Source organism: Colias philodice, chromosome 13 (genome assembly GCF_061535455.1).
Source record: "Colias philodice isolate Cphi_HAF_F1 chromosome 13, ilColPhil1 Martin Lab GWU primary, whole genome shotgun sequence".
Classification (NCBI taxonomy): domain Eukaryota; kingdom Metazoa; phylum Arthropoda; class Insecta; order Lepidoptera; family Pieridae; genus Colias; species Colias philodice.
The window spans coordinates 10872261-10891109 of record NC_143098.1 but is presented as its reverse complement, the minus strand read 5'-3'; the positions used below and the strand labels follow the sequence as shown (position 1 = coordinate 10891109).

The window sequence follows — 18849 nt, the reverse complement described above, 5'->3', positions numbered from 1 at the left end:
GCTAGACTTCAACCGTAGCCTAGGTCATGTCTAGCCTAGATAGAGTTCACTCACTTGTTTACACTCGTTACGTCAGCCATTTTGTTTTTGTGTTGAATTTATTTTACATATTAGGTGATGTAATTTACAAGTTTTGATGTTGTATTTTAAATTTATTTATAATTTTTAGTGGTTCAGATTGGATGTATGTAAAAAATATTTGTTTGATTAAATCTCAGGAACTACAGATAAATAATTGTTCATATCGGACCACGATTAGAAAAATTATTTCGGCGTTACATAGACCCTTTATATTATTATCAAAACCACGATTTGAAAAATTCTTTCAGTTTAGATAGGCCATTTATATTATGATCAAATTAAAACCAATTGGAGCGGAGGAAGGTCATAAGTCATAACTATTTATTGGAGTTTGATGAAAATTGGTGGGTATGTTTTAGATTACCCCATACCCCATGGGTGCTATGGGGCATCTTCTAACATTACAGGTCACATATATTGTAACTAAATATATAAAGAAAAGTAAGTTAAAAGTGCCAAGTTCATCTCTTTAGTCAAGGACGATACGTGACTGATGCGTATCTAGAAATACGTACGCATAGGTACTAGTTTTAACCCACGGTTTTACTCGAGTGATATCCGGGTTTATACTAAAGAAGGATTGTATATTATGTGTGTTCAGGGCAATATCCTGAAAGAAACCGTCGATTGTAAAATAAACGCTTTCTGAAAGATGAGTTGTTAGAATGTCTGGAACGTTATCCAGGTAAATAAACTTGAAAATAAAACTAAAAATTGAAAATAAAAACTATTGGTATGAGTAAAACATGCTATGTTTGATTTTACGGTACATTTTTTCAGATTAAAATTTTAAATTAAATACCTAATTTTAAGCAGATTTAAAGCACGATTTTAATCATAAAAGACCTTTCGCTGACTATGCACAGAAAGTTAAAGAAACGTCAAATTCAATAATTTAATAAAAAATCATATTTTAAATTCGTTAAATATATATTTAATTATTATTCTGTTAGCCACTCATATACCTAACCTAAACTTGATTTGCATCATAGGGTGAATGGCCGGGTGTTAACAAAAACAAGGTCTAGAAATGTAATGCAATAAAAATAAAATTATTAACCACTAAATATATTTTATAGTGTACAATATCTAAGTTAACTTTCTCTATAATAATCTTTATCTACAATAATATTATAAAGAGGAAAAATTTGATTGTTTGTTTGCATTGAACAGGCTCCGAAACTACTGGACAGATTTAATAAAATATTTTATCATTAGAATCCTACATTATCCCCATCGATCAATGATTATCCCTGATAAACATAGGCTATATTTGAGATTTGTTCTTATCCCAGGTCGGACCGCGGACGGAGCCAGGACGAGCGGCTAGTCAAATCTAAAATGTATTCAGCATCTACTAGTAACAAAATACATAACTACTTCTGAGTATGAAACTCGTAAAAATATTTAAATATTAAGTTCTACATTCACTCGTACTAATACTAAAGTAATAAAAAACTCTGATAGTTCAAAAATAATACGCAATAAACGTAGGGTCAACAGCCGAGCATTGCCCGCCCAAATACTGAGCACTAAATACTATGTCTAGATATCTGTGTGCGGATGGACTGCATCTCGACACTGTACACTGCGGGACAGGGGAATTGGTACAGTTTATTATTTATTTATTTTTTTGTTGTGAGACCAACTTACCAACGTAAATGATCTGAGAATCTTGAAAATAAAATGAACGCCCAGGAAAAGGATACGAGCCTCTAGTTTCCACTTTTATTATTTTTATAAGATTTTCGTTCGCTTTGTTGTTCACTGCACATCTGCAAACGAAAAAATTAGTACTGGCATGCCACAGTTAGCTGATCACTACAATGCATGCCTTGTGTTTGAGTTTGTCTTTCTGCAATGAGTGTGTTTGTGTGATTAATACTTTATTGTTTATTTTCAGGAATAATCCCTCTGACGTGTAAACTTTCACCTCTTTCCCAAAGTCTTACTCTACTTCTATTTCCAAACCAAACAAAGGTGAGTTATCTTTCCCACCAAAAACTTTACTTTGACTTCTTCCCACAAGGTGACGTCAATCATCTGCGCAGTTGTCTACAATAAAATCAACACCATACCAATCCACATGTCTTGCAGTGCAGTGCATCGCACTGAGCATTTGCCAAATATTTTTTTCTAAATATGTAACGAGGTCGTTCACCCCGCCGCCATTATCGAGCGGCTGTAGATCGGCGCCCGCGCACGCTTTGTCATCCTTAATTTTTATAACACTAAATATAATTGCGTTTTGAATAGATTTTTTTTTATTTTTGTGCCAGGTATGTGTCATGTTTGAATATAGGAGAAGTGATGACGTAGGTTGCAGAATATGTTTTAAAAATAGGAAATTCAGGATCCGTAGTCGGTGTCCTAAACAGGTTTCTTAGCTTAGAAAATGTAATCTATACTAATATTATAAAGCTGAAGAGTTTGTTCGTTTGTTTGAACGTACTAATCTCGGGAACTACTGATCCGATTTGAAAAATTATTTCAGTGTTAGATAGCTCATTTATCGAGGAAGGCTATAGGGTATATTATATCATCACGCTACGACCAACAGGAGTGGAGCCACAGGGATGAAACCGCGCGGAGCAGCTAGTAAATGATAAGATATGAAAGATGGTTTTGGCTACAGTGGATATAGTTTAGATAACGATATTTATACATTGAGATAATATTACTACGTATGGAGGAGACACCACGAACAAAATCTGTGCGCCATTTTTTTGCTCTAACTAAGTTTTAAAAATTATTATTTAGTTAGGTACTTAACGATGAAAGTTATTCCTTTGCACTTTTCCGTATTATTTGTATTATTTGTGCAATATCGTAACACACACGAAGGCATGTTTGATGCGTTTCACTTTAAAACCATTAAAAAATACCGCTCAACATACGTCACATGACGTATGTTGAGTGGAACATAAGTGATGTAGGCGGTGTCGTCTCCCTATTAATATTATCTCAATGGATTTATAGGAAATAGTTTTTCACGATTTTCTTTATGAAATGTGGTATGGTAAAAAATCAGAAGATAATAATAATAATAAATAAAACCGTAGATCGTAGAGTACGTGTGTGATAGATTTCAATAGACTGTAGATAATAGTTTCTATGATAGATTTAATTGAATTGTTTAAACACTATTGGAACGAGTGAACTGCGAACGAATTTTATTTCAAAAAAAAGCTTACAAAAAAGCTTCTATCTATCCCTTTTAACTTATTTCCCAAGCCCTTGACCTGTAAATTTACAAACACTTAACCCTCAAGACGATATATTAACAAATCGATACGACACACTAAACCCATGGGGTCCGTTGAACTATCACCCTGACCCTTGTAACAACCCCTACACTATATGCATAATGTGGACATACCATTTCTTTTTTATTTATTACAGTCTGTAGTTGGCATTGAATATATTATGTAAAAGATAAATAAGTAATTTAAAAAATTAAAATAAACAGGTCCCTAGTTTTAAAATGGATTGTAAGAAACATTATAATAAGTAACGTTGTGTCTTATACTTTTAAAATAGGACATTAAATTAGTCTCCTATATTATAACAATATAAAAAGTACAGAATTATCAATACGCAAATTCGTAGTCCTATGTTTCTTAATTAAATCACAAAAAACAAGAATATGTGTTTAAATACATAATATACGTCTACGTAGTTACAGATTATTCAAAATTATCAAAAATTTAAATAGTTTAACATTATTTGTATGTTCCCAAAAATAGTGTTAAACTATACACCCGTCTGTCTGTCTTTCATGTAAATCTTTATTGTGATGTAAATCTCCTATTCACAAACAATACTGAACGCTTTACAATCGCTTCATACTTACAAATGTTGTATTGTAAATGAAATAAACAAAAATATCTATGATTTCTTCAACATAAGTATATTATGTTACGAATTGCGATACTATTTATAATCACAGATAAAATAATACTATACTAGTACTATAATAATTGAATTAAATAATTAAAATTGTATGTACAATAGTGGTAAATTCTTTTATCCTTATTTATCTTCCTACCTTTTACACTTCCTACCTACCAAAGAAGTATTCTTAGTCAAAAAATTAATATATGCGAAGAAAATTTAAAATACTAAGTAGTTATTAAATTAATTATTATTAAATAAACGATGACATAAGAAGCTAGACAACATATTATATTCATTAAAATAGACATAGAGAAAGCACTAAACGTAAAACTTACAAGCTCTACAATTATTTTACAAAATACTTCACTATTTTACTTTATAACCACCCTAAATACTCTACTTCCTCTAGATATTAATAACATCAAACTTAATGCACATAGTCTATTATCCACAATTACCCATACACTACTTATCCACTATTTATAACCGTAAAAACTTAACAAAGTCCACACATTCCCGTAAACCAGGAACGTATTACGCAACAGTGAAACAAAAGTCTATAAAACTTGTCCATACATTCCATAGGGTTGCCCTTGAATTCACTATCAATAGACACATGACAGAGACGGCGATAGTGCAGCGAAGGAGGGAGAGGGATGGAAGAATAACATAAGAAAAGCAAGGTCGTCGGCCAGTGGGTCAGCACGTCTAGGCGACGTCTAGTGCGCACACTAGCGTAGTTTACGGATAGCAGAGAAAGTAATTTTTTTTTTTTTTTTAATTATAAATTTTTGGAGAATAGAAAAAATTCTATCACCAGGCGGGACTCGAACCCGTGTCATACCGGAGCGACACCTGACTAATCGGCCACTCGTGTTCACGCCAGATCAATCGAATTTATATCACAAAAATTATGTCTACGTACTCTAATCACACTAATCCCTTTCATGAATTTCAGATCTATATCCACATCTTCGATTCACATCAATAAATAATATTGTATAGCGTTTGGTTTTTTAAAAATGTTAAAGTCGCAAGCGTCAAAGTTCAACCTAAAAGTCAACGCAACGCACTAGCACAGCTATGTTAATACAAGAAGTATTTCCAATTGGATTTGTCAACCATCTTTCATTTTTCATTTGCGTAATTCCTAATGAATATTATGTTTTTTTTTAACAATTGTTTTGTACCTTATACACACAAATAATTATAATCATTAAACGAAATTTCTTCTGTAACAAACCTTTATTTAACACGGAAACAACAACAAAATTGAGAAATTTGTATTATAATGCAAAGTTTGTGACCAATTTTATTGTTCTGTTGGACGCAAAATCTGACAGTCTAAATGTCTTTATTGTCCCTAATTGTCTTCCTCATACAGTGAACATCGATCAATAATTTGGTTAATTGGATCGAAAACATCCATTACAAGTAACGACATTAATAAGAAAAACAATCCTTAACTGCTTAGGCCTTAGTATTGGCTACTTGCTGATTAATGCTACTACTTGTTTTATAGTAGGTATATTATAGTTTAGCGTGTTACTTCAACAATAAAATCTACTTATTAAAAAAAACCTAACGAAATATTTATCCATTTTTTAATAATCTCAATGAACGTAATATTTAGTTAATAACATTGCCTAGATTCTAAATTCAACATCAAGTATATATATTATGTATATGTATATTGATTTCTAGAGAAAACAGCACACTTTTGTATCCTTAAATTCTTTAATTAAATATATTAAAAAATCAAATATTAAAAAGAATTAATAAAATTTTAATCCGTTTTATCTGCTATCCGTACGCACAACTATCACACGTACAACACACGCACACACGCGCGTAACTAGCGCAGCCTTCTTTCAAGTGGCTCGTGTGAGCGGAAGAGGGTCTGCTTTTCAATGTTTCTTTATTTGAAAAGTTTGCGCGGTAAAATGTGTTGCTTTTTTCGTAGTTCTATCGCAGTAGTTGTATGACGATTTTTAGTTACAAAATATGTTTAAGTATTATTTTTGTTTTTAAACGTATTCCAAGAGTATGCTATTTTTTAATTTAGGATTAGAAGAATGATTTAATTTTGATAATTATTCTGTTTTATAAGATAGCGATTTTCTATCTTTTGTGTTTATTGTGTTATAATTACTTCAGAATGTATTAATTAAACTAATCCTTATAATTTCCTGACTCCATATGAAACAAAAATACTTCCTTAGCGACGGATAGAAAACGTCTGAATAAAATTGTGCTGGTGTTTTATAAAATCTGTCATTGATTTCTTCAATAATTATCAAGGCACCATGATAATCTTGTGAATGGGAGTTGTATAGAGGTCTATAAAACTCAAACACAACTCAAAAATTATATCAACTCAAACTACATGAAACAATTTAATAAAAATCTGTTAACTACTTATTTTGGTTATCAACAATACAAACAATGGTAAATCTACGAATGGCTACGCCTTTGTACTTGATTTTTCCATCTCAGTAAATTTTGCATAAGAAATATACCTACTTAGACCTACTTATCACTAAATAGTATAAAACAAAGTCGCTTTCTCTGTCCCTATTTCCCTTTGTATGCTTAAATTTTTTTTTGTATGCTTTTTTTAGTCCCTTTGTATGCTTAAATCTTTAAAACTACGCAACGGATTTTGATGCGGTTTTTTTTAATAGATAGAGCGATTCAAGAGGAAGGTTTTAGTATATAATTTATTAGGTTTTAGAAAAAAGCGGGCGAAGCCGCGGGCGGTAAGCTAGTTATGTAATAAAGTGTCCCGTGTCCCTTAGTGGGGTAAGGGGCAGATGCATTATACATCTGTTCCACTAATCGATTTTCTTTAGGGACAAGTAGGTGATCAGCCTTCTGTGTCCTGCCAGACCGAGAAATTTTTTTTCTTCGTCTCCACCGGGAATCGAACCCAGGACCGCTCGGTGTTACGCTCACGCGTCAACCACTGTACCAAGGAGGCGGTATTATGTAATAATCATGTGTAAACTGATATCATCCGTAGCCTCACGTATTCAAAATGAATTAATAACGACTTTTTATGTTTATAATGTCATAGTTCTGGTGCAACTGTTCCTAAACTTCAAATTTATACCTGCAGTCTGTAGCTTCTGTTGACATTTAAAAATTTCACTGTGTTTTATTGTAGTAAAGCCTGATAAAAAACTCATCATCTGGATCTTTCCACAATTGGTAAGCGTTCTAACAGACGAACGGCAAGTTGCGAACGGCTGAGACTTCAGCCGTCGCCCGTCGCCACATGTAGACGGCAGTCGTCGAAGCGTCGGCGTTACAACTGTATTTGTACTTTACTGTATTTGTACTTTACTGTATTTGTACTTTCCAACCTCTTAAATATCTCCTCATATCTCCTCATACTATTATAAAGGCGAAAGTTTGTATGGATGTATGGATGTATGGATGTTTGTTACTCTTTCACGTAAAAACTACTGAACCGATTACAATGAAATTTAGCACACATATAGAGGGTAACTTGGATTAACACATAGGATAGGTTTTATCCCGGAAATCCCACGGGAACGGGAACTATGCGGGTTTTCCTTTGAAAATGCGGGCGAAGCCGCGGGCGGAAATCTAGTCTCCTCATATAAGTGAAAATCATATCTTTGCGACTGCTATTGCGGCGCGTCTAAGAGAGACAAACAAGCACATTTCCATTTCGATTAATTGGTATAAAATACCTTTAAATATTATGTATGAATTTATTAGTGAGCCTTAAAACTATCGATTAGGTATAACCTTACAATATTTTTATTTCATACTTTTCAAACATGTATTACACGCAATTTCTATAAATTACAAAATATTTATGACCTGCGTGTTATTTCCACCCCAAAAAGAGATTAAACAGCAGTAATTTTTTTCTTAGTTTAATTTATGTTTAAAGGATGTAAAAGAGAATCTCAATCAGGTTAGATAGGGGTCAAGCAGCTGATTAATTTTGCTAAAAAATCTACCATGTGGGACTTACAAGAGTACTGACCTCACAAGGTTACCTTTGAACATAAGTTAGAAGGTATCGTCAGCAAAAAAGTATCATGTTCTTAAGAACATCTTCAAGAAATTTGAAATAATGTATGTACTGTAAAGAACAAAGTGCAAACTTTTGATGATTTATTTTTGAACCAATTCAATATATTTTATCAAATATTCGGAAACTTATACTTAACTTATCTTATAATAGGACATTATGATTTATAATACGACCCCTTAAAAGTTCATCATTTAATGTAAATTATGTAATCGACAATTTAAGCTTGGCAATTTTCTAGTTTTATAGAGGAAAACATATAATTACTCGTTTAAGATAATAAATAAATATTTAGATAAAAATGTATTTGAAAACACTTCAAACACGCATACATAATATATAAAAAGACATAAAACATCATCAAAATTAAAGCCTGTAAGTTGTCTTAATAAAAGTTCCAAACAGAAAAAAAAATATTTAATTTTAATTTGCAGACCGTACATGCATTTTAGATCTATGCAGATGTGCCCAGCAGGCGACGCATACTAAATTAATCGAACCCACTGCCCGTGCTTAACTCGATAAGGAATCACTTTACCTGTTTTAGTTAAATTGTCAAGGTTTATACGGATTTTTGTGATTTAATGGTTTCTTGACCGATTTTAAAGGGATTATAATATTCATATAACTTAAAAAAAAGTCACAAACAATGATTAAGTTCTCTTGATAACATTATAAACAAATATATTTTTTATTTATTATTATGAAATTTATTTTTTAAGTGTCTTGCTTTTATAATTATTCTATACACAAAGACAAACCAAAATACCGAAGAACTGGTTTAAAAAAATCATTCAAACAATGCCACATGCTTCAGCTAGTCAAAAGTGTGTGTATTTAAGAAATTGACCCTTTAAGTGACAAGGTGAGCCAGACCATAGCCATCCTATAGGTCATACGATGTTGCAACAGTTGACGACGTAAACCTAAAACGGAAAATAACATAAGACTTTTACAATAAATAAGAATCTTTAAATAAATTAAAGACCAAAATGAGAGCTTTTTATTGATTAAATATTATGGTATAGTAATAAGACCGCCTCCTCGGTGCAGTGGTAAACGCGTAAGCGTAGAGCAGAGAGGTCCTGGGTTTGATACACGAAGAAGACGAAAAAAAAAAGTCGCGGTCCAACAGTACAGTCGGCTGATCAACTACTTGTCAACATAATTTACTCAAATTTTTATTTATGTATCTTAAATAACCCCATAAGATATGGTAAATATGTTCCGTCCCCAAAAAAGATCATAACGCAGACGAAGCCGCGGTAATCAACTAGTAACTATCACATCGTAAGGCGTCGTTCAAATTTTCAAGAAGCATATCAATAAAATAATATCCATTTAAAACAGCTGCGAAGCAAATGTTTCAATATCTTATTAATTAGATTAGTTAATACATTATTGTAATACTATAAATGCACAATAAACTCAATCAAAACGTTATCTTTACAATAATATAACACGAGACCGCCGACATGTGTAATTTAAAAAAGTAATGACGTCCCATTTCGCGGGACAGAGAACTCAAAAATTAACCATGCTGTGTGTGCCAGTTAAATTATTTTTTCCCCGTCGATGTGTGCCAAAAAGAAGAAAAAACGCATACATACAAATCCATCATGAACGTCCACACACACCGGCGAGAGGAAATACAATACAAACGCAAATAGAATGCATTAACACGCACACTCCAAAAAAATTATTCACACTTGAAAGAAAATTCGGTGTTCCTATAATCAAAAATTATGCGGCTGTGTGCGTAGCGTTCCCACGCATGCATAATGTGAACATGCTAGTTCGACAAGCGGCCAACGCAATGAGATTTAAGCCGTATTGCTGCGCGTTAAGAACACATTTGGAGCGTGATAAATTAATGATTGGTTTGCATTAGTGTTTATGTGTGCGGCGATGCGATTCGTTCGTTTTGTTCCTTTTTTAAATTTCACCGTTTAGTTCAATCTATTTATTGGTTGTGGGCGTGTGTGCGTTGCGGTCACGTGTGTATGCGCGGTTTTTTGTATGTGAGCGCGAAAGTGCGTAGAAAAATTGGTTTGTATAATTATACATTATTGACTATCTTTATAGCGTTACTTCGCTCGCATTGATCATGGAGATAGCTGTTTTCAAAAATGGCGGATTGTATTATCGATGCGACGGTTTTTAATTTCCTTTGCTGATAGTGTATGGAAATTTAAATAGCTTTGAACTTTAAACTTTCTATGGCTTTAGCTTTTGAGTAACCTTTGTTAAAACTAGTAAAGATCCTGTATGCGACAGATACATCCATAAAAAGATGTTTTTATTCTGAAATGTGAGGTTACGAAAATACAATTCAATGTCTTATACTTAAGGATTAAGGATTGGATTCCTTTAGTACAGTTTCCCAGTGAGTGAAGCTTTTTTAACTAAGAAGAAGAATAAGCTATAGGAAGTAGACGGAAAGAAGTTACTTCTTAGTACGTATTTAGTAATTTCCTATTTGATTTTATATTAATGTAAATTAAGAACTCTATAATACAATTTATACGACCAAAAAACCAATTACTTTAAATCTATATAGGAATTTCTTAATGGAATTTTAAGTAGCTTCTTTTTTTTATTCTAGACTAGCTTTCCGCCCGCGGCTTCGCCCGCTTTGTCGAAAACATAATAAATTATACACTAAAACCTTCCTCTTGAATCACTCTATCTATTAAAAAAACCGCATCATAATCCGTTGCGTAGTTTTAAAGATTTAAGCATACATAGGGACATAGGGACAGAGAAAGCGACTTTGTTTTATACTATATAGTGATATGGAAGCGCTTGACCACAATCTTGCCTGATAGAAAGCTATTAAGTGGCCTAAGATGGTACGCGCTTCCCTAGTAGGTACCCGTTCACTCCTCAGTAGGTACCCGGTCTCGAAAACCCCCATATTGTTATTGGTTTATTGATTGTTTTTTTTTAGATTCTAAATACTATGCATTCTATTCTCCAATTAAGACTTGTGATTAAATGAATTATGTAATATTTATTAAAAAATTATAATTAGTAATAACAATTACCGGTTTTAAGTCCGTTAGAAAATTTCAAAATGATTTATATCTTCATGCTAGTGTTAAAAATATGTAACGGTAGAGTTCTCTCTTATAATACTTTTTAGACCGTTGAGACTAAAATGTTTTTAAAGTTACAACTTTTCGCACTTACACTTAATTAAGTTGTTATTATTACCGTTAATAGAAACATGGTTTGGGGAAATAATTAAAGATGTGATTGTATGATGTATATTTGAGACTTTGAAAGCGTTTTTTTTTTATTTACTTATTTTATCCTACCTACTAATATTATAAATGCGAAAGTTTGTGAGGGTGTGTGTGTGTGTGTGTGTGTTTGTTACTCTTGTACGCAAATACTACTGAACGGATACAATGAAATTTAGCACATATATAGAGGATATCTTGGATTAACACAAAGGAAATGAAACCTATCATCCCGGAAATCCAACGGGACCGGGAACTATGCGGGTTTTTTCTTTCAAAACGCGGGTGAAACCGCGGGCGTAATGCTAGTACTCTATAATACAAACCAATGTTTCAATAATTGCTTAGCTCAATTTGTAACGTTTTACAGTGAAGTTCACTATTTTCAATGTATAAATTGATCGTATGCTTTCAAATATAAGTTCTTAAATATTTATTTACCTATATTAAGCGATTTTTGAAATGTTATAGAGAATGGAATACATATAGAAAATATATATAACTAGCGGTCCACCCCGACTTCGCCCGTGGTACCTACATGTTTAAACTATCCTATCTCTCAAGTTGGATCGATCTGCACATGGTGTGCGAATTTTATTATAATCGGTTAAGTGGTTTAGGAGTCCATTGAGGACAAACATTGTGACACGAGATTTATATATATTTAATTAAATATATCCCTAAAAATATAAACATCTAAGTGAAACCTTACAAACTGACTTTTTTTTCAGACATCAGTGTCAATGAATCCTGCAGAAATCATCATCTCATATTTCGAAAATATAAGATTTTTTCACTTCTAAATAAAACTTAGCTTTACTAGACAGACTAAACATTATTTTAATAAAATTTTCTTACTTCTTATCAAGTCATAATAAATGTTAAAATATATGCATCTATAGAAATTATACTAAGAGTCTCTCCTTCTAGGTTGCCTTCGAAAGAACGCTTGCAAGATAGAAAAGTCGTGTTAGTTACACCACTTGTACCTCAAGAACCACTGAACGGACTTTAAGGATTTTTAATTCTGAAGTAAAACATTTCTCCGCTCGGATTGGGATTCTAAATGTTAAGAAAAACTAAAGAAAAAGTCTTACTACGGAGAGTCGGAACGAGAAATATTGCCTTTAAATATACATATAATATTTAACTACGATTTAACGGTTTAAAAACACGTAATTTTTCGCTACATCACTGGTTACCAATCACACTATTTTCACTCTACATTTTGAAAAAGTACCATCTTAAATTTCTAAAAAATATAAACTTATAAGTACTTATTAATTACACTTTAACTGTTTTAAAACATATTTCAGTATTTAGTTGCGTACTCACTACATTTTAAGCCTTTTTTCCAATTCTTTACGACCTTAAAATGTCTAAAATTTTCCCGAAATATCAAACAAGCAAGTACTTGGCTTGCAATTATTTATACATCAGTATTCGTACATACCTTGATGCGTGTGTGTGTGCAGTGTGCGTGTGTGCGTGCCGGGTGAAATGTAACTTGTTCTAAGGAGACTTGACAGGTGTTGGGAACATTTTCTCGAAAAACTACTTAATTATATTGATTAAAACTGTATACTAAACCACGTAGTTCTTTAGCCTAGCTTTATTAGCGTTAAGATAGATCTAACGGTGCATGAAACGAACATAGAGCTAGAGCAAGAACGTGATATTTTAGTGTGAACGAAAACTCGTATTCAGTGTTGTTCGGTATTAGAACATTGCATAGAATCTTTCGAACGCACTAAGAACAACGAAATGTTCTATGCCAGTTTACACTAAAAGAATTTAACATAGTGGGGTTAGAATGAGCATTTCCTCGTTTGATATTGGACTGCACCGTGACAAAGTAAAGCGAAAGAAAAATTCCTAGAAAGTGTTTACCTATGTCACCCAAGAATAGAACTGGTTGTCTGAAAGATATCGCTATTTAGTGATAAGACAGCCGTTTGTTACAATTTATCCTCGTTACGACTAAATTTGTAATTAATCTAGAGCAATAAGGTTTTAATAAATAAATTGTTGAGTTTCTCTTTAACAAACACATCAAAATCAAATATTTTTATTTTATTATATGAATATAGATGTTGAGTGTAGACGTCTCTTAGCCACGTCTTAATTAAGTCCCTAGTGGTACTCTCTAAATGGTATTTTTTTTTCTGTTTTAAAACTTCCCATTTTTTGTATAGGCTTTATCGATTGCTATATTTAGCAGATTTATATGTAACTAGCTTTCCGCCCGCGGCTTCGCTCGCTTTGACTAAAACTTAATAAATTATATACTAAAACCTTCCACTTGAATCACTCTATCTATTAAAAAAAACCGCATCAAAATCTGTTGCGTAGTTTATAAGATTTTTAAAGCGACTTTGTTTTATACTTACCAGTGATTATCTGTCGTGCAATTAATTGAAATATTAAAAAAAACAGGCTCTATCTAGAGATAATGAATTGAATCATTGAAACAGCAACTCTATAGAGATAGACACAGAGATTTAGATGATTGAAGTTTGATTTCTTCGATTAATTACCTATATCTACATTCTACATCCAGTCCTATCAACAAACAATATTAATAATTTTATTTATTAGTCGTAAAAATGTTGAAGAGTTTGTCTGTTTGAATGCGCTAATCTCAGAAACTAATGGTCCGATTTGAAAAATTCTTTCAGTGTTAGATAGCCCACTTATCGTGGAAGGCTATTGGGTATATACTATATATCATCACGCTACGACTAATAGGAGCGGTGCAATGCGGGTGAAAACGCGGAGCACACCTAGTCAGCTATATACCTAAAGAAAATGTATTGAAAATGATATATGAAAATAAATAAAACCAACCAAATGTTACCATGCACTGGCATAGAGTAATGTTACAGTAACAGGTCGTGCGCCATTTTAAAGTTTTTAGTGCATTCGAATTCGGCTACCTAGGCCGATGACCCCGCGGCATGTTCCGGGAAACAGGGCTATGTACCGAGGGACTACGGCTTCTAATCCCGTGCAAGGGCCCAAGGACACGCCAGCTGTGCACCCCGTTCTTAGAAATAGCCAAATTATTATTATTAGGTGCAGTCTTTTTGGAATAAGTTTTAGGCGTAATTAGAAAATAGTGTAGTTTTTTATAATAATGTAAAGCGTGTACTTGTGTTTATTAGTAAATAGTATCTTGACCAAATAAAATATTTTGAATTTTGGTATATTCTCTTACCAATTTCTCAGAATTGCCATATTATTGCCTATGTGAGTTTGATGTAAGTATGTCTCGTATTTCATCATTAGGTACAAAATGTATTGATTAAATACGTTATACTTATTTATTAAGAAGAGAGCGTGTGTGCCGAGCACACGTGTCAGAAGTGAAACTTTCCAAGATTCAAAGATACCAAAATCGTTGTCTTACTCCATGGAGTACGTGGAGTACTCCACGTCATGACGTGACGTTATTGCCATGACGCGACCTAGAAATTATACTCTCAACGCGCCTAAAGCAGTTTCACTTCAAAATACCACTAACAATTTTTCCTAAAGCATAATAGGAAAAAGAATTAAAATTAAACATCAACATCATCAGCCAATACATGTTCCCACTGCTGGGACACGGGCCTCCTATGAGGGTTCAGGCCGTAATCCACCACGCTAGCTTATAGTGCGGTTTCGTACTTGGTATAGTTTTTTTCTTCAAACTTGGTTATATGCATTCCGGTTTCCTCACGATGCTTTCCTATACCTATACAGTATGTACAGTACTTTAAAATACAGTTTTCTTTCGTAGAGTCAGTTTAAATGGAAGTAAGAAACTTAATTATGATTTCAATTTTATAGGTAAATCAAAACACGCTTTTACTATTGGTCAATATGTCTTGTTCGACAATATTAATTATTATCGTATCGTATGGTCCACGTTTTTAAGACATTTCCCACATCAATGAGATATTCCACTCAGGTAAAAGTAGCCTATGTCATTCTCTAGAGTCCTAACTATCTCCAGACAAAAAAATCATATTATAAAATCTCTCTGTGGTTGCGTGAAAGAGAGACAAATAAACACACTTTCGAATTTATAATATTAGTAGGGTTAAACAAATATGAAAATAATAAGAAATAAACGTTATTTATTTATTATTTAAAAAAACATGAGTATTATTGCTATGTCATTTAATTTGAAACCTAAATTAACAAATAATTTGTGCAACTGTGCCAATGTCAACCTTTTATTAAGTTTATCATTGCATACATCGCTATCTTGATGAAACTGCATTTAAGAATGAAATGAATAAATTTAAATTCAGTTACAATGTTCTGTATTAACAAAGTTACTTTAAAAAAGAATAGCAATCGAGAATTTAGCGATTTGGATAGCTGGTAAGAGTTTAAAAATAAGAATAATTATGAATACTTATAAAACATCGCATTTCAATATAATTTCATTTTCATGCAACTATTTTCTAAAGAAACTTGTACTGGCACTGGGATTGACTCTTCAAAAGGTGAGATGGTTACTACTATTCAGCTAATATCCAAAACGCTGTCCTTAAATAGACATTTTATCAGTTCCTGAAAAAATAAACACTACAAAAATAAACAAGGTATAGTATAGTATATATATAATAAAATATTATTCTGTCACTTTTATTTATTTTGCACCACCATGTTATTGATTCATCTATTTTCCTCGTCTTTTCTGGGTTGCCTGGTAGAGATCGCTGCCAGCGATAAGGCCGCCTACTGTACATTGCTATATTATATTTTTAAGTTTGTAAAATGTATTCTATAAGGTGTACAATAAAGTATTTTTCATTCATTTCATTCATTCATTCATTCACTTTTAAACTATAAGGAATTAAAATACAATACGCAAACTAAAATAAAAAGCACACACTCAATAAATAACAACAATTTAAACAAAGGAGAGACCTAAAACCCTATCGCCATGAATTAACACAGATAAAACCCAACTTGTATATAACATAATCGAATTTGCGACCTTTTCGCATATTTGTTCGAGTGCCCGCAGCCCCCGGACCCTCAAAAATCCTTTAATTGAAAAGTTAGGTTAGAAAATGTATTATCATGTATTTATTTTTAATTTTTTAGTACTAGCTGTTCGGTCCACCGGAAAGGTTAGGGATAAAAGTTCGGAAAGGCTTATTATTTAGGAATTAAAGCATTCCCGTGTTCTCTAGTGGGTTATGGGGTTGACATTTATTTCACTTATCGATTTTCTTTAAAGACATGCAGTTATTGTAGCCGTGTGACTGTTTTTATGTTTGTCCTACCAGGAATCTAACCAAAAAAGCTTCAGGCATCCGCTCTTCTTAGTATGTGGTTTGCCAATAATGTAGCTTTTTACTGAAAGAATCGAAATTGTTACAGAAGTTAAATAGATTGTTTTCTGCAAAGAAGAGTCTTAGCGCTACCGTACCGCGTGCTTTTTACCATTTTTAACCGACTTCAAAAAAAGGAGGAGGTTCCCAATTCGACCGTATATTTTTTTTTTTTTCATGTGTGTTCGCGGATAACTTCGCCGTTTATGATTTTGATGATTTTTTTTTGGAACGGAGATACTTCATCTTTGCCTTACATGTATGTGGTTTACCCAAGGTTTCCCCGTCCGATTAGGGCCCTTCTGGCCTCCTCCACTCAAGCGACAGCCCAAGCCGAGGTTCGAGATCCCCGTCAAGGGGGGACGCCCTTGTGCATGTCGCTACCAGGGTGAACCTTCAGTTCACCCCCGCGTCCGCGTTAAAATGTAGAAGCCCTTCTGGCTAACATTGAGAGACACCACACAAAAAAAAACCCAAGGTTTACCTGTATGTGAATGGAAATACTCTGATGATACCTGATGAATGTAAATTAAGCAAACTTCAAGCACTGTGACCTGGTAGGATACTGGACTGGAAGAAAGATTAGCTGTATCTGGAATACATCTATAGATTGACAAACATATCACCTCTATGACAACAAAGCGGCACGATTTGAATCAAGATTTCAATTTTAAAACTACAATAATATCAAATAAATTGGCCATGAGATAGAATTCGAAAACTTTGCCGTGATATCCAACTAGAGAACTTACTTAGGTACACTTCAGAAAACCATTTCATCCTTTGAATTTTAAGATCTCACCTCAGAGATCATTTTTCCCACTCTTTCAATTTAAATACTAAGTTATATTTCAGAAATCAAACATTTTCTTTTCTCTTCAAGCCTGGAAAGGAACAGTCCGCGCCATCTATCAGGAGTTGCTAGAACTTTTGACAACAAAATTTGCAAAATATACTTAAGCTGTATAATTTTTATGGTATAAAGCACATTTTCACAGCATAAAACCAAAATATTTCACCCAAGAGAGGGGAGTAATTAAATAACTGAATGATTTATAAAAATATGGTCAAAGCATATTGATCGTGAGTGTATCAGATACTGTTGGGATAGGAAAAAACATTATTGGAGTGTATAACGATGCCTCAGGGCGACATAGCTCTTTACATATCGGATCGGTATGTTAGTGGTGTGAGTTATACGCTGAGAGCAGAGAAATAAAGAATTATGTTTAAGGTGATGAATTAATTTTTCTAACATTTACGGCCCTTTTCAAACCTTCGTAATTTTTATATTATTAAAGTTGTCGTGATGAAAATTCTTGACAAGAAAGTTCAATAGTAACACAATACGTCTACCGTTTTAGAAACATGATTCCATGATATTTTCTCGATAGAAAAAAAATACAAAGTTCTCATTGTTATTTTTTTATAATCTCTGGCATCTTCAAAATAACAAACGTAAAGTTACGACTTTTTGGATATTAACTATAAAATATACAACCTATACGTCTACCGATTTAGAATTTTGAAATATGCGATGGTTTTGAAATAAACAAGAAATACTTGAAATTAGCGCGCGACCAGCCAATATAGCGAGAGCCGCCCTGTACCTTCCTACCCCGATCGCTGCACGAGTCATTCCCGCTACGGCCGTCACACGGGGAACTTGTGTCGCTCGCGCAATCGTAAAAAAGGGTGACAACACGATAAGACAAAATGAGACAAATGGGGACAATAAAGAAAATAAGAAGAAGAAACATAAAGGTTGGAGAAAAAAGAATGCTTACAATTGGAACAAATTAATGAAGTAGTTGGTTTTATTTTAAATTTGATGATAATTGTATTATAGACAATGTTTGATATGTACCCCTGTTTTAAGTACATAACGAATGTGTAAGATTTTTTTCATTTATAGCATAGATAATCTTTTCAGAAATCCGGAATCCAGAAGGAAAATAAACCCACTGATTGTTCACAATGTGAACCCACTCCTTCGTAAGTACCTTTATTCAGTCGAAAATGTATGTTATCAACGTTCTACTGGTTTTATCGCATGATTCCATTTTTAGCAAAAAGCAACAAAGTGCAAAGAAATAAAAAATCATGGTGAACTTAGTGGATGTATGGCGGACGTGATATGGAACAGGAGCTCATTGGAGTAGTATTATATTTAAAAAAAATACGAAAAAATTTCAAGAATTACATTTCTTAGTAGGTGGTAGAT

At 33.0% G+C, this 18849-nt stretch overlaps 1 long non-coding RNA gene across 1 annotated transcript in view; it reads left to right on the top strand.

The window, feature by feature from the left end:
- Positions 1 to 18641, top strand: part of LOC149483668 (uncharacterized) — a 35531-nt gene extending 16890 nt beyond the window's left edge. Inside the window, exons 2-3 of the long non-coding RNA XR_016316521.1 lie at positions 17847 to 18432; positions 18559 to 18641. This is a non-coding gene — a long non-coding RNA (uncharacterized LOC149483668). The remainder of the gene's footprint in view (positions 1 to 17846; positions 18433 to 18558) is intronic.
- Positions 18642 to 18849: the final 208 nt, after the last annotated feature.